At 45.5% G+C, this 20,309-nt stretch overlaps 1 protein-coding gene across 8 annotated transcripts in view; it reads left to right on the top strand.

Annotated features, from left to right (window-relative positions):
* The window catches only part of LOC119965900 (catenin delta-2-like), a 1,408,928-nt gene that overhangs the window by 1,154,320 nt on the left and 234,299 nt on the right, over positions 1 to 20,309 (top strand). The window lies entirely within an intron of this gene.

Raw genomic sequence — 20,309 nt, 5'->3', positions numbered from 1 at the left:
TGCACCATGGGGTCCACCGCATCAGCGCCACACTTGGGATAATTTACACCAAATCCCACCTGGAGGATTCCTGCTGTGGGGCTTGATGCATAATGAGGAGGGGGGTTGGAGACTTGGGCTCCCAGCCTATTAATCAGATACAAATAGGTGCAAATTTGCACCCTCCCGCCAGCACAGAAAACGAAAAAGCGTGTAGCTCGCTGCCATCGTCGGCAGGGGACCGTTTTTAGGCCGACGCTCCATTCTTTGCCAGACAGGAAACCTGCTACCGGCGTTGGAAATGGAGAATCCACCCCAATTTGTTAGTTTGTCGCCTTTCTTTGTTAACGTGGTTTCTCAAACGTGTTTTTGGCTCTTGGAGAAGGAGATCTTGTTGGATCAGATGTCTGCTGCCTTAAAATAAATCCTGTGGAAACGGCCATTTCTCTCAGCTTTTATGGAAGGAATTAGACATTCTGCTGTGACACAAAGAACAGCATAGAAGATTCAATGATTATCAGATTTTGAAATAAGATACTGGATACAGACCTCAATGCAACAGGATTAAAAACAGGGAGAATGGGGATAGAAATATCTTTATCAGATTTGAACATTACAGTGGAAGGCAAAATTGGAATAATAATAATCAGAAAATGAATTCCAAGGATGCGCCTGAGGAGCAGTCAATAGGTGCTTCAGCTGTGATGTAATGAATCATTATGCAGTGAACTGCTCAAAGCAAAGAGGCAGGGTTCTTGAAATGAGACATGGCAAATAGAATTCTGAGGAAGAGGCTGAAGACAATAATGAATTAAAACAAATTATACTGGTCACAAGGCTTAGCCATTTGATGAATGTGTTAGACGCAGATTCCTTTAACTATGCTTGCTCCAAATCAATGTGTGGGACAGATTGGTTAAAATGTTAACTTGATTCATTAAGTAGTGAGGATCGATGCATGATTAAGGAATAAGAAAGTATTAATTGCTTTAGGTTTTATGATGACTGTGGTGATATGCATCACTGTAAATACAAAAGGGGTTAATGTAAATACACGTAGACTAGATAGACACTAGAGGGAGCACCAGAGACATGACAAACAGACATTCAACCAATAGGCCAGTTAGATAGGACACGACCAATGGGCATTCACGACACACACAGAGGTGACACTACCACAGGAGGGAATTACACCAACCCATACAAGAGGACACAGCACACATGATCTTCCTCTTTCCAGTGGAGACACTAAGTGAGTACACAGGGTTGATTTGAAACACATCACACCCACCACGTGGATTGTAGCAGACTGGTTCATCAGTCTGAGTAGCTATAGCAGGATTAACAGGAGAGTCAAGTCCAAGTAGGAGAATCGTTAACAGTTTAATAAATGTGTTAAAGCTATCTCCAAGTCTGAACCTTCCTTTGTCAGAGTGCACATCAAGGAAGCAGCTTATGCTACATCAAGAGCATAACAAAACATGGTACCCAGGAGTGACCTGTTTAAATCCATATAGTTACAACTCAGCAAACAGTGACAACCAGCAACGGCAGCCAGGCAAGATAGAGCATAACAAAATAATGACAGCACGTTGAGGTCACAAAAGAGACTTGTAATTCCATGTAAAATACTGGAGTTCAACCATTTTATAAGTTTGATGCAGTGTCTCGTGAGGTACCTGTACTGTTGAGTTGAAAATAGCACAAATGAAAATTGACATAGAGCACGATAAGGCCAATTATTTTTGGAAGTCAGTTGGATCTGCAGTTTACCCAGTCAGAACATTTTGTATCCCCTTAGCAAACGCCGACATTTCTCATCAGTGTTTGACAAATATTGAAGGCATTGGCTGATAAGACTGAGAGAGTTGATAGAAAAATTGTCTAAAGGTTATATAGACAATTTCCTCACCCTAATCGTCAAAGGTTAAAACTCCTGCTCAAAGACGCAGGTTTAACTGATGAAGTGTATACAAGGTGAATAGAAGAGATTAGTGAAGATTCCGAAATCTGTAAAAGAACTTCTGTTACGTAGGTAGATTGGAGATCTTGAGACTGGAGAAGAGGTGTTTGAGAGGAGAGGGAGATATTGTGCCTAAACCACAGTGTGTTTTAACCCGTATACAGTGGACAAATGACGACAAGTCTGTTTCATACAATGATTCAATATTTATCACACAATTGTTACTGTTAATCAATCACCCGCACACACTTAAGTCAAACTACAAAGCTAGTACGCACAAAATCTTAACTTAACATCAGAGTGACTAGCAAATACCAGACAGATATTGGCTTTTATCTGTATCCCAAATCTTATAGTCCTCAATGTTCAGTCCTTGGTCTGGTCTGTTCCTGGCTCTGGTCTTCCTTCCGTTAGTCAGGTGATGGTCCTTCTCTTCGATCGGTGAAAGGTCACCGTTGTTGGTTGCTGCTGCAGAGAGAGATTCTAAGATGGTGCAGCACCTTTTAATCTGCTTGGATTTCGCGCCCTTTGGTGGGCGGTCTCTGGTTCATTTGTCAGTGAATTGATCAGGGCTCGATCAGCCTGATCGATCAAGTCCAATCAGGGACTGCCACATCAATTTTGGGGTGGGCACTCAGTGGCCATGCCTGCAAGTGCTGGGGGCAGGTAGGCCCTTCCAAATAAGGAGTTTAGGTACCACTGTGTCTGGTAAACAAGTGTGATTGGCAGGACAGTTCTATTGTTCCCAGGATGGCCAGGTGATGGCCTTTTTCCTGTGTACTGTAGAGTCTGAGCTGCAGTTTATTTCTTAAGTGTTTATTTGAGCTGTAGCCTGCTTGTCCCTGAACTTGGCCACTTTTCCCAGTGTCCTTTGCCAGATGCCATTTTGGGTGGCACAGAGGGTCCAAAATCATGACGGGTCCGGAGAGAGTAAATAGGGTTTCCCCCATTGGTGGAAGAATGAAAAACAAGCGGACAGAGGTAATTGGCAAAAGATGCAATGGAGACGTGAGGAAAAATCTTTTCACACAGTAAGTGATTGGGATTTGGTATGCACTGCCTGAGACATGGAAAGGTTCAATCAAGGCACTCAGGAAGGAATTAGATAGTGACCTAAAAAGGAAGAATGTGTAGGGTTACAGGGAGAAGGTGGTGGTGTGGCATTGGCTAAATTGCTCCGATAGAGAGGTGCCGCAGACACAACAGGCTAAATAGTTTCCTTCTGTGCTATAACAATTCTGTGATTCTGTGGTATAAAGTCCCAAGCTCCTCCGAACTTCAATAGGATCCATTTCCCTGGCCCATCATGCAGAACAAGGCAGCAGCGCGGGTTCAATTCCCGTACCATTCTCCCCGAACAGGCGTCGGAATGTGGTGACTAGGGGCTTTTCACAGAAACTTAATTGAAGCCTACTCGTGACAATAAACGATTATTATTATTATTATCAGTGTGAATCTTCCAGTGTACTTTTAAAAAATAATTCCTTTCATTCTATCTTCTGAGCATAATCAAATGAACCTCTTCCTTTAGCAAGGCTTTTCCTAGCAATTCCTTGATATTTAAATCTGCACAGCCTCATCTCTTCATACAGGGAATCCATCCTGATCAGCATTCCGCTTGGTAGTTAACACAAAAAACGCAGGGCAGCACGGTGGCCTAGTGGTTAGCACAACTGCCTCACGGCGCTGAGGTCCCAGGTTCGATCCCGGCTCTGGGTCACTGTCCGTGTGGAGTTTGCATATTCTCCCCGTGTCTGCGTGGGTTTCGCCCCCACAACCCAAAAATGTGCAGAGTAGGTGGATTGGCCACACTAAATTGCCCCTTAATTGGAAAAAATAATTGGGTAATCTAAATTTAAAAAAAAACACAAAAAACGCCATTTTTCTCAGCTTGACCTCACAGCACCTATCTTAGGCTTCTCCTCTAAACATCTACCTCTAACTGCACGAGAGTCTGTGCTCAGCAAGACCAGCTGCCTCCTCCTCTGTGACCAGGTGTTAAAGTGTGCACCATATGTTCAATAAACTTTAACCTGGGACTTTATCCCCATGGCAACCAGGTCACCTAGGCTTGTCCCCAGACTGCTCCATTTTACCTTGAATTAACGGAGGCATTTTAAAACATAATTGTCCTCTAAAGTCCAGCAGTCATAACATGATAAGAGTTTCTATGAGCATCCTGGCTTCCCAAACATTGGCTCATGTGGAGGCCGAGGATCAGGGGTTCTATTTATAAAATATTTTAAATACAAATCTGTACAATGGGCATACCGAATAGATTATATGTTTTGAATATTATGCAGATGTTTGTGACTTACGTGATAATATATACCCCAAAAAATGTGTGTGAAAAAGAGTTGGGGATGTCTTTGCTGACTTGAAACAAATGCTGGAAAGATAGGAGATGTCTAAAATTAAATAGGTGCATGCAAGTGATTAATTATCAATTTGATTTATAAAAAGAAACGTCTCTCTTTAAAAATATATTCTGAGTCCCAGAGGAGAAGTGTTTCCCAATATAAAGCTTTGTACAGAATATAAAGGTCTTTGATATAATTTGCTTTGAAATTTTGGTGGTAAATATGAACTCACTTTTTTATTTAAAACGCGTGAATGGAATCTGTCAATTATATTCAGTTGTAATTATGCGAGGCACTAACTGCAGATTCACATGTGTTCATACAAATATGAAAAGACTGAAACTGTGTTTGAGGATGGAGATGGATATTTGTAAGATGTATCTCTATAACTAAAAGCCTGCAACAGTGTGCGAAGATTAGCTCCACTTCTATTCCTCAGCACCAGGCTTTTGAATGATTACACTGGATCTCCCTAACTCTCTCCTCTCAACGACACTTCCCCCATTCCTTTGTAGTGGCAAAATCACTTAACTGTTACAGGTGGTTAATATTCTACGTCAGGACACGGCGGATTATCAGTTTGTGCCCTCAATGCCTCAGTCTGAAGCCAAACTAAACTTGAGATGGAGGTTAAGATATATTTGCAAACAGCTGTTGGAATACGGAAGTGAAGGTCCAAGGCATGGCATTTGAGACCAATGTTATAGCATGGCTCTGATCCGTTGGAGAGGTGTTTCATTTGGATATAATGAAGAGTGTTATGGTCTCGGGAATAACCAATAATGTTCAAAAAAGAGATGTGTTTCCCAGTAAGCCACAGAAGTAGCCGAAGGACAGGTTTTTACGATTTTTAGTGAAACAAACAAATTAAAATTAAAGTAGATCAAACATGGCTGAGCAGGCAACTAACATACCAAACTAAAGAAAAGCTACTTCTGCATTAACTAATGAACTCAATTGAAATATACTATGCAAAACGTAATTACTTCGCACTTTGGCAGCTGGGTAACAAAATAAGATTATCATCTCAAATAATTCCAGCAGGCCCACTTCTGCCTATCATAGCAGGTCAAATCTTCTGGTGTCCTTCGAAAATTGTTCTACTCGGTTTGAGTGTTCCTGAACTTCCACCAGGAAATTCCACCTCAGTGACTCTGTGTCCCTTAAATGTGGAAAGACCTGTTCGTCATAATAATAATAATTTTTATTGTCACAGTAGGCTTACGCTAACACTGCAATGAGGCTACTGTGAAAAGCCCCTAGTTGCCACATCCCGGCGCCTGTTCGGGTATACAGAGGGAGAATTCAGAATGTCCCATTCACCTAACAGCACGTCTTTCAGGACTTGCGGGAGGAACCCAGAGCACCCGGAGGAAACCCCGTACAGACATAGGGAGAACGTACAGACAGTGACCCAAGCCGAGAATTGAACCCGAGGCCCTGGCGCTGTGAAGCAACAGTGTTAACTACTATGCTGCCGTGTATTATTCCTTGTGTCTGAATAAAGCTCGTAGTCTTACAGTTGAAGTAGATGCTTTATTTGGATGAGTTTGTTCTCTCTCCAGGCTTTATACTATGTTACATCTGAGCTACCTGTCTGTGTCCTGCTCACCAGCTGCCGTTCCTGTGAAGAGTGCCCCTTGACTTCCTGTTTGTGCATTATATACATCTCTGGTGCTCCCTCTAGTGGTTACTTAGTTGTAGTGTATTTACATTAACCCCTTGTGTATATACAGTGATGCATATCACTACACCGCCCAGCCCTGTTCCCTTCTTTTTGAATAAAATCACTTAACTTTCTGAAGAATTCTGCTTAGTTGTTAACACAGCAACAGTTCACTCTGCTCATCACAGCACTAGCTGCTGCTTCTTCCTGACAGTCGTAATTCCTTTGTTTCTGCCCCAGTGTCTGCCACTGTGTCCGAATAACTGCTGTCTCTCTTTCCGTGAATGCTTTCACCTGAGTTTCAACGGGTTTTGGTTTGGGTGTTTTTCCCCATGAAAACAGATCACATGAGCCTGTTTTTGGACAGAGTTAATATTACTAACCTAATTCAGAGAAATTCAAAGAAATATTCCATTTCAAATTAAATGAAAGGATACATTTTCAAACATAGCTATCTTGTAAAGTTCAACAAGAATAATATTGGTCTTGTCATTAATCCAGTCTTCTTTTCAACCTGTCAGCTTTTGCTAGGGTTTAAAGCTTTAGCTATTGGCTCCATGTTAAAGATCCACAATCTTCACTCATAAATTGCCTATCTAACTACATTCTGGGGAATGGTAAACAGAACTCCTTGTATGAAATGAAATGAAAATCGCTTATTGTCACAAGTAGGCTTCAATGAAGTTACTGTGAAAAGCCCCTAGCCGCCACATTCCGGCACCTGTTCGGGGAGGCTGGTATGGGAATTGAACCGTGCTGCTGGCCTGCCTTGGTCTGCTTTCAAAGCCAGCTCTTTAGCCCTGTGCTAAACCAGTCCCTTGGTTGTGATAATATGTAGATTTATCTACCTGATGTTCATCACAGAAATCTATCTTCTTTGACTCCAATTTGTAGCAAACATGAAGGAGATTGCTCTGATTTCAAAATGTTTCAGCCACTGCCTGATTCATAAGATTTCTGAAGACACATTCCTTTTCATCACAAAATAGAAGGTCCTCGGCAGATGATGGAACCCAGGCATAATCTTGTTTCTTGTGGCTTCCCTAACTGTCACTTCCATCAGTTTCTCATTCAGCCTGTATAAATTTCAGTACTGTACTACTACATAAAAAGCAGAAAAGAAAATAAGGCCTTCTACCCAACTGGTCTGTGCTATGTTTCTGTGCTACGTAGGTCTTCTCCCACCCCTCTTCATCTAACCCTGTCACCAGTTGCTTCTATTGATTTCTCCTTCATCGGTTCATCTTAAATTCCCCTGAACTGCGTCTATCTGATTCACTCAAACTGCGTATTGCGGCAGTGACTTCAACATTCGTCCCATTCTCTGGGTACAAGAAGAAATTGATGTCTGTAATCGTGCCTGGAATTGCAAACCTTCTTCGCTTTTTTTTCTCATTCTCCTCATTGAATGGAGCAGACTGCTGAATGACAAATTCAACCTGTTCCATTCCCCCTCAAACTTCAGATGACTATGAATGCCCATTGTATATAACATCACTTGCTAGAACAGGAAATTTCATGCAATTCACAATCTGATGCTTATCATTTTCCATGTACAAAAGAACAGTTTCGATAAAATGATTCAGCTTCGCCAGTGTTCTCACTTGAATTTGGTCATTGTTGGTTGTCAGAAGCGACAGAAGGAATTCTGTTATTTTCTTTGTAAAGGCTGGAGTTAGAAATTTGAAGCAGCAAAGAATTTCTTTTCAGTACTTCTCAGGCAAATGGATTGGTGGGTTGGCCGTTTAAGACGTGAATCTGATTATGTAAATTGTTAAGCGCACTCTCCAGTCACGTCACGCACACTTTGCTCTTCCTCCTCGTGGCAGCTTTCAATGCATCGCACAGTGTTTGAATAATGCAAAAAAATAATCGCGCACAGATTTTGGTTGCACGAACAGAATTGGTGGAATTAACTTGGGTTGCTCATTCTCTAGTTTGTCAGAGATTGTCAGGTGGGTTGACTGGCCATTGACTTTATTACTGCTGTCTTCACCCTGGGTTTCTTCGAGGACAACCAAGCTGAAACGTAAATCCTAAGCACTAGAAAACCAGCAAAAATGTCTTCTTTATCGGGATGGGGTTTGGGGGGCCCCTCTGATTTGTAAGTTTGTGGGTTGGAAAGAACATTTTTTTAAATGTCCCAAAATGCTTCGCATAAGCATAATCAGACAAATATTTGGACCAAACCCTAATAGTCTTCAGACATTGTAATATTTATGTAATTGTAATAGTACTTATTATGTCAGGTGACCAAAGATTTAGTCAAAGCGGTATGTTTTAACAAGAGACTTAAAGGAGAAGAGGGAAATAGAACATCAGAGGAATTTAGGGAGAAATTTCCAGAACGTCAAGTCATGCCAGCTAAAGGTGTGGTTACCAATGGTGGTAAAAAGGAAGGGGGAGGATAAAAGGCCAGATTTGGAGGACTACAGAGTAACCGAGGGGGGTCGATGGGCTGGAAGAAGTTACAGATATGAGGCGAGACTGCCATATGTTACTGTACAAAGGAAAAAGAGCATTGAATTGAAGACAGACATCAGTAGAGGTCTTGTTTGAATTATGTGTTCTGGACCTAGATTGGACAATATCAGCACCACTTGGAAATATGGTTGGATCCCTGGTTGGAATGTTGATAACATCTCATTAAAGACTTCCTTGGTAAACCCATGAACTAGGCAAAGCAGGAGACTAGAAATAGCTTCCTGATTTTCAGTAGTCCCACCCTTTGATTTGATTAATTCCATCAAAGGCGGGATGAGGAGCTTATTTCAATCATGGCTTTCATGGTTTTTCTTTTTTTTAAATGAATTTAGAATACCCAATTATTTTTTTCCAATTAAGGGAACAATTTAGCGTGGTCAATTCATTAACCCGACACATCTTTGCGTTGTGGGGGTGAAACCCAGGCGGACACGGGGAGAATGTGCAAACGCCACAGACAATGACCCGGGGCCAGGGACAAACCCGGGTCCTCAGGGACGAAGGAAGCAGAGCTAACCACTGCACCACCGTGCCGCCCTGGTTCATGGTTTCTCAATCATCTGGATAATTGTGAGATGATGCAGTTGGGCAAGACAAACAAGGCAAGGGGAATACATGATGAATGGCAGGACCCTGGGAGCTATCAAGGATCAGAGGAACATTGGTGTGCATGTACTCCAGTCGCTTAAGGTGGCAGGGCAGGTGGATATAGTGGTTCATAAGACATATGGTATACTTGTCTTTATGCAAGACAAAAGAGCAGGGAAGTTATGCTTAAACTGCATAAAGCGTTGATTAGGCCACAGCTAGACTATAATGTGCAGTTCCACATTATAGGTAGGTTGTGTTAGTTCTGGAAAGGGCACAGAGGAGATTTACCACCATGTTGCCTGGGTTGGAGAGTTTTAGCTATGAAGAAAGATTGGATAGCCTTGGGTTGTTTTCTTAAGAGCAGAGGAGACTGAAGCGGAACCTGATTGAGATGTATAAAATTATGAGGTGCATAGATAGACAGGAAGAAACGTTTCCACATGGTGGAGGGATCAATGACCAGGGACATAGATTTAAAGTAAGGGCAGGAGATTTATATGGGATGTGAGAAAAACCTTTCCACCTTGAGGGTGATGGGAGTGTGAAACTCACCGCCTGAAAGGGTGGTGGAGGCAGAGACCCTCAAACATTGAAGAAGTATTCAGATGTGCACTTGTGATGCCAAGGCATAGAAGGCTATAGGCCAAGTGCTGGAAAATGGGATTAGAATAGTTAGGTGGTTGCTTTGACCAGTCCAGACGCGATGAGCTGAACAGCCATTTCTGTGCTGTAGACCTCTATGAGTCTATGACTCGATGGTTGGCCTAACATTTTCAATCTTGTTTTTAACCATCAATATCCTAGGTCTGGATTCTCCGGGATTCTGCGGGATTCTCCGCTTTGTCGGCAGCACACTCGCGCCCGCGGATTTCCCGACAGCGTGGGAAATCCCACAATGGGAAATCCCATTGCCGCCTGGCAGGACGGAGGATGCCGCTGCCGGTGGGGGCTCACCGTAGCAGAAAACGGGTGCGGCGGGACTGAGAATCATGCCCCTGGTCTTTAAGAAAGAAGAGTGTTGAACATTGGTAACCTCTTGCAATTATGAAGATAACTGTAAGAGCACATCAGTGACATAAATGAATTAGTGCATCACAGTTGTTGGAAGGGTTCCAAACTTCACCACCATTGAAAGGCACATCCCTAATCTTCGTAAACAAATTATGTTTTAATAATTGTAATTTATTGTGTTTATATATTCAAATTGCAAAATGTCCAAGCTTCTCATTTCATTGTTTTGTAACTATTTGTACAATTACTCCAACTCCTTAGCTTCCTTGCAAACCAGAAGCTTATTATTTCATCAAATGTAGTTTTTTTTTGGAGGAGCGATGTCAATCTTTTTCTGATTGTTGTTGAATTCCTATTTCTTCTGCTCAGCAGCCAGCATTTTGAGCAAGCTGCTCTTGCAGAGACAACGCTTTTGCGATAAGAATGTGCTTACAGAACAAGAGCTCTCATCTGTCTCCTCAAGGATCTTCACTGCATTTGACGCCGCTTTTAAATTTATTTATGATTGTGTTGTATATTTATTTCCTAATCCAGGACTGTTTCTTCCTTATCAGTCAAACGGTCTGAGCACAGTTCTCAATCCTTTACAGACCATGGGCTGGATTGTCCACCTTATGACGCCGGAAACTTGAATCGGGATCGGGCGGAGAATCACATGTAATGCAAAAATTGATGTTTGCGCCAGTGCTGATTCTGGCGCCCTGCTCCGGTCCCTCCCTGGTGGTGAAATCGAGGTTTGCACCCTGCACCAGTGGCGCCAATGCAAAATCAGCATTTAAATCTACCTAGCGGGTTGGACACAGAATGCTCTGCTCTTCCATGATCCTCTGCCCCTCTCAGGCTGAGGTCACGTGGGTGCAAATTAGTGCACGTATTTACAAATGGGGCCTGGGCGCCATGGCAGCTGAGGGGGAGCGAGAAGGTAAGAAAACTTTTTCAAACTCTTCAAAATTGTCGAGCTTGCTGGGGGGTGGCTGCCTGGGTTAGGGGGGCTTAAGGGGGAACGACTTGGTGACAGGTCTGTGGACTCGGGGTGTCTCCCTCGGGATCGGGGTGGCCAGGCTCAGGCTGCCATTGCTGCAGTACATACCCATTTAGCTGCTGACTGCTCACTGTGTCCTGTAAATTTTCAGAGAGCCTCTGGTTATTCAGGAGCCCACCCAGATCGCCCCTCTGGAAACCCCCAGACCCCAGCTGACCCATCAATGGGATGGGCATGGCCAAGCTCAATAAGTGGCCCACCAGGTACTGGCACTCCTCAGTGCACTCATCATAATCACAGCCCACTGCAGGGGAAGCAGGGAGATAGCAGAGCTCACCCCAAAGGACACATGCATCCTGGCATTTGGCACCCTCCCTAGCGCACTGACCCTCTCAAGGCCGAGGTCTCACCAGTGAGACTAATAGCTGGCCCATTCCGCAGGGTCACCAGCATCTCCAAACCCTGCCCACACACCGAGCCCCTGTTCCCATCCATCCTGTCCATGGTCAGGTTGTCACAACTTGTGCATCACACCCAGGATCCTCATCACACTGCAGGTCAGCTCCCAGCAGATGCACACTTCCCTCGCTCATCCCCATCTGGAGCACACAGGCCTCGATGCATGGAGGTGATTAGTGACGCACTGTGACCCTCTCCACTGCACAGCCAGGTGCTATGGGATAACATATGACCCACCCAATGAGGACACCTATAGTAAACCCCTGGAAAAACAGGACAAAGGCCACAGAGCCTATTACTGACATGGGTTATGGAAGCCACCAGCATCCCTGTTGACAGGGATGGGTGGTAAAGATAGAGACTCCCCACATCACAGGCCAGGTGCCACTCACTGATAGGTGCAACGGTGACGTGCGGACAACATCATATCAGAAGGAGCAGCTGAGGGGTGGAGGTGGATTTGGGGAAGACATGTGGAGGGTGGTGTTGAAGTGCAACTCAGGGACACCATGTAGGCTGTTGGATTTTGATGGGAAAGGGAATACCATCTTCTTAACATGTCTTCTCTTTTCTCCCCCTGCAGAGAATGAATTTCAGAGTACAGCCAGGAATGCTTACTATCTACCTGGCCACTGTTGCCGTTGCAGATGCACAGAGGCTGAAGGCACAGGGCCTGCTCAGGGAGGACCCTGCACAAGAGGAGCCTGCTCCAGAAGAGCAGGGACCAGCCGGTGTGGCTCGAGTGTCAGCTGTTCAACAGGCCAACGAGGAGGTGCGAAGGAGGCGCTGCATGAAAGCACATCTATACCGTCGACGCCTGTCCTTCTAGGAGCTGCCGGGTCGCGTGTGCAGCCAAAGACTTTGGCTGACCAGGGAGACCATGCGTCACCAGTGCCAGACGGCAGCGCACCTGGCACCCTGGGCCTTGGAGGAAGACACCCGCTCCCGGTGGCTGTCAAAGTGACGGCCGCCCTTAACTTTGATGCCACAGTATCTTTACGGGGGCCAAGCAGGGGCCTGGAGTCTCTCTGACATCCGTCCACAGCTACATATATGCTGTGACAGAAGCCCTGTGTTCCCGGGCAGCAGACTATGGACACGATCAAACGGCCTTGTCGTGCCCAACTAGGTGATGCGACGAGGCTGATAAATCTCGCAAGAGGCCTCTCGTAAGTTTACGATGCTGAGAATGCCTCTGGAGATCTAACGAGATCTCACGAGACATCACAATCTGGATCTCGTATTCACTGAGTGAGATCCAGATGTACATGTTTCAGTGAGCCATTAGGCTCATTTAAATATGTCATCGCCCTATTCTCCCGAGGCCTGGGAACAAACACCCTTACCTGGGAGACCTCTTGATGGCGGCATTTAGCACTGGTCCACAGAAAAGTGGACCAGGCGTAATGGCACCTGGGGGGTGGGGGTCTCCCAAACCACAGGAGGCCACCAGGTGGTCGTGCTCTGCGTAGGGTGGTACCCTGATAGTCCTGCTGGTACCCAGGCACCTTGGCACTGCCAGCCTGGCACTTTGGCAATGACGCCCTCACACCCTGGCAGTGCCACCCAGGAACACTGGTGGTGCCACACTGGCATTGCCAGGGTGTCCAGATAGCATTGCTGGGGTGCAAGACTGGCAGTGCCCAGGTACCAGGTTTCCCATGGCAGGGATCAGGCCCTGGTTGTGGGGGTGCTCGTTGGGGCATTGGGGAGGGGGTCCATTGGCCTCAGTGGCGTGTCCAAGAGGGGCCAAGAGATCAGGGCGGCATTTTAAAATGACAACCCAAGCTCTTGCTGCACTGACAAGCTAAGGTGATCTATGGCATGCATGACCCATGACCCCCTATGGGCACCGGCTCACCAGTGTGTGCCCTTCATCAATCGGAAGGGGTTCCACTCCCTGAATTTGCAGTTGGTGTATGACCACCAGCTACACATCATGCAAGTCTGCGCCTGATACCCAGGCAGTGCGCATGATGCATACCTCCTGGTGCACTCTGAGGTTCCAAGCACCTTTGAGGCACTCCCCCGGGTGAGGGGTTTGGCTCTTGGGTGACAAGGGTTACCTGTTGATATCTTGTCAAATGACGTCTGTCCGGAGGCCCCAGACCGATGCGGAGACCCATTATAACGACGCCCATGCAGCAACCAGGAGTGTCATTGAGCAGTTAATTTGCACCTCATCACATGCTTCCGAGGCCTGGACCACAAGTGAGGCCCTCCAGTATAGCCCCAGGTGGGTCTCTAACATTGTGCTGCGTCCTTCACAACATCACACAGCAGATGGGGGACATGCTGGAGGAGGCGGTAGAATGCCAGGCCTTCTTTGGCAAGCAGGGTCAGGAAAAACTAGGCATAAACCCGGGCTGGCAGAGCAGACCGTCCAACATGTGCTCCAGGGCCGCCACACTTGGGACAACCTCATCACCTCCTGATTTGATGACTAAGAGACCTGGCCACCGTCAGCTCTGCTGCCATGTCCCACCTCTCCAGCACCCCCTCCCTTCCAAGCGGTGCCCCCTTTCCCATACCCGTCCCTCCTCCCTTTACTCCACCTTCCCTGTCCCTCCTCCCTTCACTCCACCTGCCCTGTCCCTCTTCCCTTCACTCCACCTTCCCTATCCCACTTCCTTTCACTCCAGCCCACCACCCCAGCTCCCCCTCCCCTTTCCAAGAGTCCTCCCGGCATCACTACAGGGTGTTGGCCCTGGGTTGGATGTATCAGTGGGTCTTGACCACAGGAAGGAGGATGATAACAACTCGCTGCGAGATGAGCTCTGGTTCTCCTCATCGTTTGGCCAAGTCTGAGTCCTGCCTTTAGAATCACCTTCCACTGTCCTGAACACCATTCAGATAGAGGATTGATGCAGGTTGGAATATTGATGAAAAAGTGTGTTTACTGACTATCTACATTGTTGTGTCCTGACGCCGAACTATCACCTATTTGCTGGGCCTGTGACAACTGAAGTGGCGTCTATCTTTCTAATTTTACGTGGCCTTCCTCTCCTTTTAGGTGTGACTCCAGACAGCATATCAGACATGGAGGTGGCATTTCTCGCTCTCTGACCTGAGATGCCTTTGGCAGCCGTCGTTTGGAGGGCCTAGACCTCGGTGTGTCCGGCCAACCTTCAGGCGTTACAGGTGACAATGTGCCACTCTGTTCTTCCCGCTGCCCATCTGATGCAGCAGAAGCGCTGAGGTGTTGCAGCACCTCTCTTTCAGGAGGCACCGGCACAGGCCCCATCACATCCTGCACCCTTGTGGTGCTCAATGGCCCCCTGGCTACTACATGCGATGGAGGTGAGGCCGGAGTGAGCTCTAGTGGCTCCAACATCAACTGGCGCTGCCAGTCCTGGAGGCCCACTCTTGTCTGGACTATGGCCTTGATGTCCTCAACCAAATAGCAATGAGACTGGCACACATCCCTCAGTGAGTGTAACATGTTGTGGAGATGCCGGCACTGGGCTGGGGTGGGCACAGTAAGACGTCTTACAACATCAGGTTAAAGTCCAACAGGTTTGTTTGGAATCTCTAGCTTTTGGAGCGTAGCTCCTTCATCAGCGACACAGATAACCAGGGAAGCCTAGAAATTGGCTTGCCAGAGCTAAGTGAGCATCGGAAACAAGCTCTGTCCCTGAATGGGGAGGTGCAAGGTCTGCCTGATTTGGGCCTTTGTCTTCATGATGCTAATGAACTGTACCCAGGAAAGATGGACTGTCCAGGAGAGGATGGGTGACAATCAATCTTTGAGGGGGGGCACAACCTGTTGAGGGAGTGGCAACGATTTGGTCGAATGAGGGCAGCAATTGCAAGGGGCCTAAAGGAAGCAAGCAACGGTCATTGGCTCTGCAGTAGAGCCAGGAGGAGCACTCCTGGTAGACTTGGTTTTCCTGAACGCAGCTGGCCTGGGCAGCCAGGGAAGTCCAATTAGGCACAGGATGTCTCAAACTGGCATAAGGCCCTTTAGTCACATGAACCGGCACCTCTTTTTCTGATTTTACTAATATGGCAAGTGGCGCATTCCTGTGCGTGCTCATCACCCACCATATTGGACAATTTGGTGCCAATTTTATATTTGTAAAATGGCTGCATATTAATCAAATTTCAGGTACTCCGCTCTTTCAGATTTCTTTTCTGCTTTCTCACCAACTCCTTAATTAAAAAGAAACATGCTCTCTGACTCATTTTGCCAAGGGAGAGGCACAAACTAATTATTGGATATTATAAGGGGAGATGCCTGTGTCTGATAACGATCCTCTGTTACCAGGTTTCTAGTTGCATAGAAAAACATAGAAAAATACAGCACAGAACAGGCCCTTCAACCCACAATGTTGTGCTGGACTTTTGTCCTAGATTAAGAACAAATTAATCTACGCCCCATCATTCTACCGTAATCCATGTACCTATCCAATAGCCGCTTGAAGGTCCCTAATGTTTCCGACTCAACTACTTCCACAGGCAGTGCATTCCATGCCCCCACTACTCGCTGGGCAAAGGACCTACCTCTGACATCCCCCCTATATCTTCCACCATTTACCTTAAATTTATGTCCCTTTGTAATGGTTTGTTCCACCCGGGGAAAAAGTCTCTGACTGTCTACTCTATCTATTCCCCTGATCATCTTATAAACCTCTATCAAGTCGCCCCTCATCATTCTCCGTTCTAATGAGAAAAGGCTGAGCACCCTCAACCTTTCCTCGTAAGACCTACTCTCCATTCCAGGCAACATCCTGGTAAATCTCCTTTGCACCTTTTCCAAAGCTTCCACATTCTTCCTAAAATGAGGAGACCAGAACTGCACACAGTACTCCAAATGTAGTCTTACCAAGGTTTTGTACAGCTGCATCATCACCTCACGGCTCTTAAATTCAGTCCCTCTGCTAATGAACGCTAGCACACCATAGGCCTTCCTCACAGCTCTATCCACTTGAGTGGCAACTTTCAAAGATCTATGAACATTGACCCCCAAGATCTCTCTGCACTCATGGTGTTCAGTTTAAGGATAAATGAGTGTTCCCTCCTCTTCTTTGAATAGTTCCTTGTGATTACTTTATGTCCATCTGAATGATGCCTTGGTTTGGCATATGGTGAAAAGGCATGTGGGAAATCTGTAGGCTCCTCCTCCCTCAACTTAACATTGGCAAAACTATCAAAAGTCCTTCTTGGCTCCCAGCAGAATCCCCAGTTCCAGCCTCCTCCCTATAACCCTTACCTATATGTGATCCTTGGATAACATTTTTCCAGTTCACCTGTGTAAATATTCCCAACTTTTCTAACTGCTCCTTGTGGCCCAAAGGCTTAAAAAGAATGCTTTTGTGTTTATGATAGTGCCTTAGGTCAGCCCAAAGTACTTCATAACCAACAAATTACTGTTGAAGCACAGTCTCTTATTGTTGCATAAGCAAACAATCTGACAACATCAAGGTTCCACAACCAGCAATGCAATTCCTTTCATGGTGTTCAGTTTAAGGATAAATTAGTGTTCCCTCCTCTTCTTTGAATAGTCCCTTGTGATTACTTTCTGTCCATCTGAATGATGCCTTGGTTTAGCAGTTCCGCTGAAGAATGGCACAGCTGACAACAAAGTTCTCGCTCAGCACTGCACAGAACTAACTAGACTTGTGACCAGGTCATACACTGGGACTGAACGATTCAAAAGCAAGAATGCTACCATTGAGTCTTGGAGGGTCGAAGGGCCAGTTCCTGTGCTGTATTGAGTCAAGAGGACACTTATCACTGGTGCAGACTGTGTATTGATGGTCTAATTCCTAAGCTGTTATTTAGTTTGAAAATGTCAATGGCGAAATGATAGAGTAAATCCAACCATCTTGATGGGTAGCCAACCTTGAAGGATCAACTTAGTTGCTGTCATCCCATCGCTGACCTTTGCTCCCTTGCAGCAGCACTCCGCCAGAAATATGCGATTGGTGAGTTTACCCTAATGTGCCCTGAAGCTGAGCACCATCCAGAACAAAGCAACCCGCTTCCTTCTCAGCCCTTCCACCACCACCCCCTCCCTCTATCGCTGCCACACCTTAGCTGCAGTGTGCAATCAACACTTTGGGAGTGCCATTACATCATTCAACCTTGGATACACATCACCACTCCTTCACCAGCGCTGGGTCACAAAATCCCATCAAAATCCCAGATAGGCCATTCGCCAGCAGCAGGATTTTTTTCCCCCAATATTTGCCAATGGGATTTCCCATTTAAGCCACCCCATGCCACCAGGAAACCGGCTGGTGGGGGTGCGCTGCCAGCGGTAATAGAGAATCCCAACCACCCGGATCATTCCGACCATCGTTATTGTGAAAACGCTCTCTCTCTGGGCTGATCATAACTCATTCATAAGGACTACCACACTTGAAAGAACATATAATACAGTGCCTATGATCATGAAGTATCCTCTATTATACATGAATCCCCATTAAAGTGGAATAGATTATTTGTGGAATATGACAAGTTTTAAAAACAACACATCCGCATGGTTTGCATTATCTTGAAAAGTGGATGGAACTTATGTGTCGATACTTTTCTGTCACACTGGCCTGCGAGTGTGTTGTTTCATGGAGTTAATGATAGGAAATTAGAGACCAATGTGGCCATAGTTTCTGTCGTACTATAAAGAAAGGAATGATTTGCACTGACAATTTGCACTTCACCCCAAACCTGGAGCATCCAAAAGAGTTTGCATGCCTGTTAAATACTCTTTTTGAAATGCAGTCACTGTTCTCACGTAGTCAAACGCAATAACCAGTTTGCATGCAAACAGCAATATGATAATAACTAGATAATCCTTTCTTGGTGATGTTGGCTGAGGGATGCGTATTGTCCAGGATACTGGGGAGAACTCCCCAGCACTCGGAATAGTGTTACAGGATATTTTAGAGTGTGAGCCTGTCTCCTTCTGACCCAGAGGTGAGAGCTCTCCTCACTGAGGTATGTCTGCCACCTCTGTAAAACCTTGATTTTCAGGGGAATATTTGGGGGCCAGGGGCAGGGTGCCTGAGTCTGGAGTACAGGCAGCTTATTGCCAGGCAAATGAGGTCGAGGGAAGGTTTCCTGTGCACTCCTCGCTTTTATTTCACTATCAAAATAACCAGAAGAGGCAAACTTTATTGGCCCTCCCAACCTCTCTCCAAGCCAATAAAACTTTATTGAGTTCCCTTTGATTTTCCCATTTCAAGAATGTATGACCCTTCCAAGAGAAATTATCCTTGTGTGAAAGGCAAAATGACAGCAGAATTCAAACTGTGAAAACACACATTAACGGAGTGCTGCAGTCAAACTTTCCTCTCAAGTAAATCTTTCAGTGCAATTACTTCTTTTCACACAACTTGAATATTCGTTCAGTGCCTTCGTGGAATAATCGGGGGGGGGGGGGGTAAAAAGTGTAGGAGTCTTTGTTTCAGATGGTTGTCTTCTAGCACTCCTTCAGTTCAAAGGTTTTGCTTTCAATCGGTAATGGTTTTCACTGTAGGTTCATTCAGGTCTCTGTACAGCTATGCAGCTTTTCTGGAGAAAGAGAAAGAGAGAGAGAGAGAAAAAGAAAAAGAGAGAGCGAGAGAGCAGGTCCTTTCCTCTGAGCATCCAGAAACTAACTGTGCTTTCCTTAGTTCTCGGAAAAAATCCTCCCAATCGGGTCGGATCCAATCATTGCCTGTTACCGGGCAGAATACGGCCTTTTGGCCAATTCATTGACCAGCAGCCAATCAATCGAACCGAGTCCCACTGATGTCTCAAGTGCTGAATAATCTGAGTTCTGCTGTTTGAAAGCTGGCACAGTGTTCTCTTGTATAACTTTTGAATTCCTCACTTCCCTGCTCAACTTAAAGATACATGCCCATTGAACATGGATCAAAATGATAACAGCAAAAATAAAGAAGTGGAAAATAACAAAATCACCAGGAAGCAGCCTCGCAATGTATAATAGAACTTTCAGGCAGTTTAATGTTACAAGTCATCTCCAAAAACAACATAATGAAGATGACTGAAGGGAAGCATAGCATATTGTCTGAGGGTGATTTGCCCAGAAATGACTGACAGATGCTCTAAGTGGGACAACCAGTTAATTATCCCACTGCATCCTTGGCCAAAGCCTGAAAGTTCTGCCTGGCCAGTGTGAAAACTAACCTAATTATTTTTAGAGCTTGTGGTGCCCTCAATAGCCTGGAAACAAACAATTAAAGAAAAAAATAAATATTTGTATTTCTTTGACATCTTTAACCACCTTGGGGTGTTCCAAAGTGCTTTACTACTAATGACGTGCGTTTAAATTGAAGTCACTGCTATAACGACGGATAATATTTTTTGAATGGTGTTGGTTGGAGACTAATATTGATCAGGACACCCCCTTAGTCTTCTTCAAAATAATGCCACGGATACTGTATATCATTTATGTACCTTTCAACCTACTGCAAGCAAAAGCCACATTAGGTACCTGAACCTCATGGATCACAAGTAAATTCAGGATGATGGCCGGATGGCAGCCTGCTCAGACCTTGTGCTCCACTCTGCACAACATTATTTTGATACTGTTCAGACCCGGTGCTTATATCTCATCGGGTGGTCACGCTTTCAGGCTCACTTTCTGCATTCCTGCCATCGCCATAATGAGCTTGTATGCCGAATGATGCAACTTGCACTGCTGGCAAGTGGAACGTTGTGGAAGATAGGAAGGCAGAGATGGAAACCAATGGGGGGGTGAGGCATTACATGCTGTGATGAGCTGCTGATGTTCTTGGGTTGAGAAAGAATGTAAATAGTTAGATGATTCTTACAGAATGAGGTGCCGTTTAGGGGGGGTGGGGTTGG

This window comes from Scyliorhinus canicula, chromosome 5, assembly GCF_902713615.1.
Source record: "Scyliorhinus canicula chromosome 5, sScyCan1.1, whole genome shotgun sequence".
NCBI lineage: Eukaryota > Metazoa > Chordata > Chondrichthyes > Carcharhiniformes > Scyliorhinidae > Scyliorhinus > Scyliorhinus canicula.
This window is presented reverse-complemented; position numbering and strand designations above follow the sequence as displayed.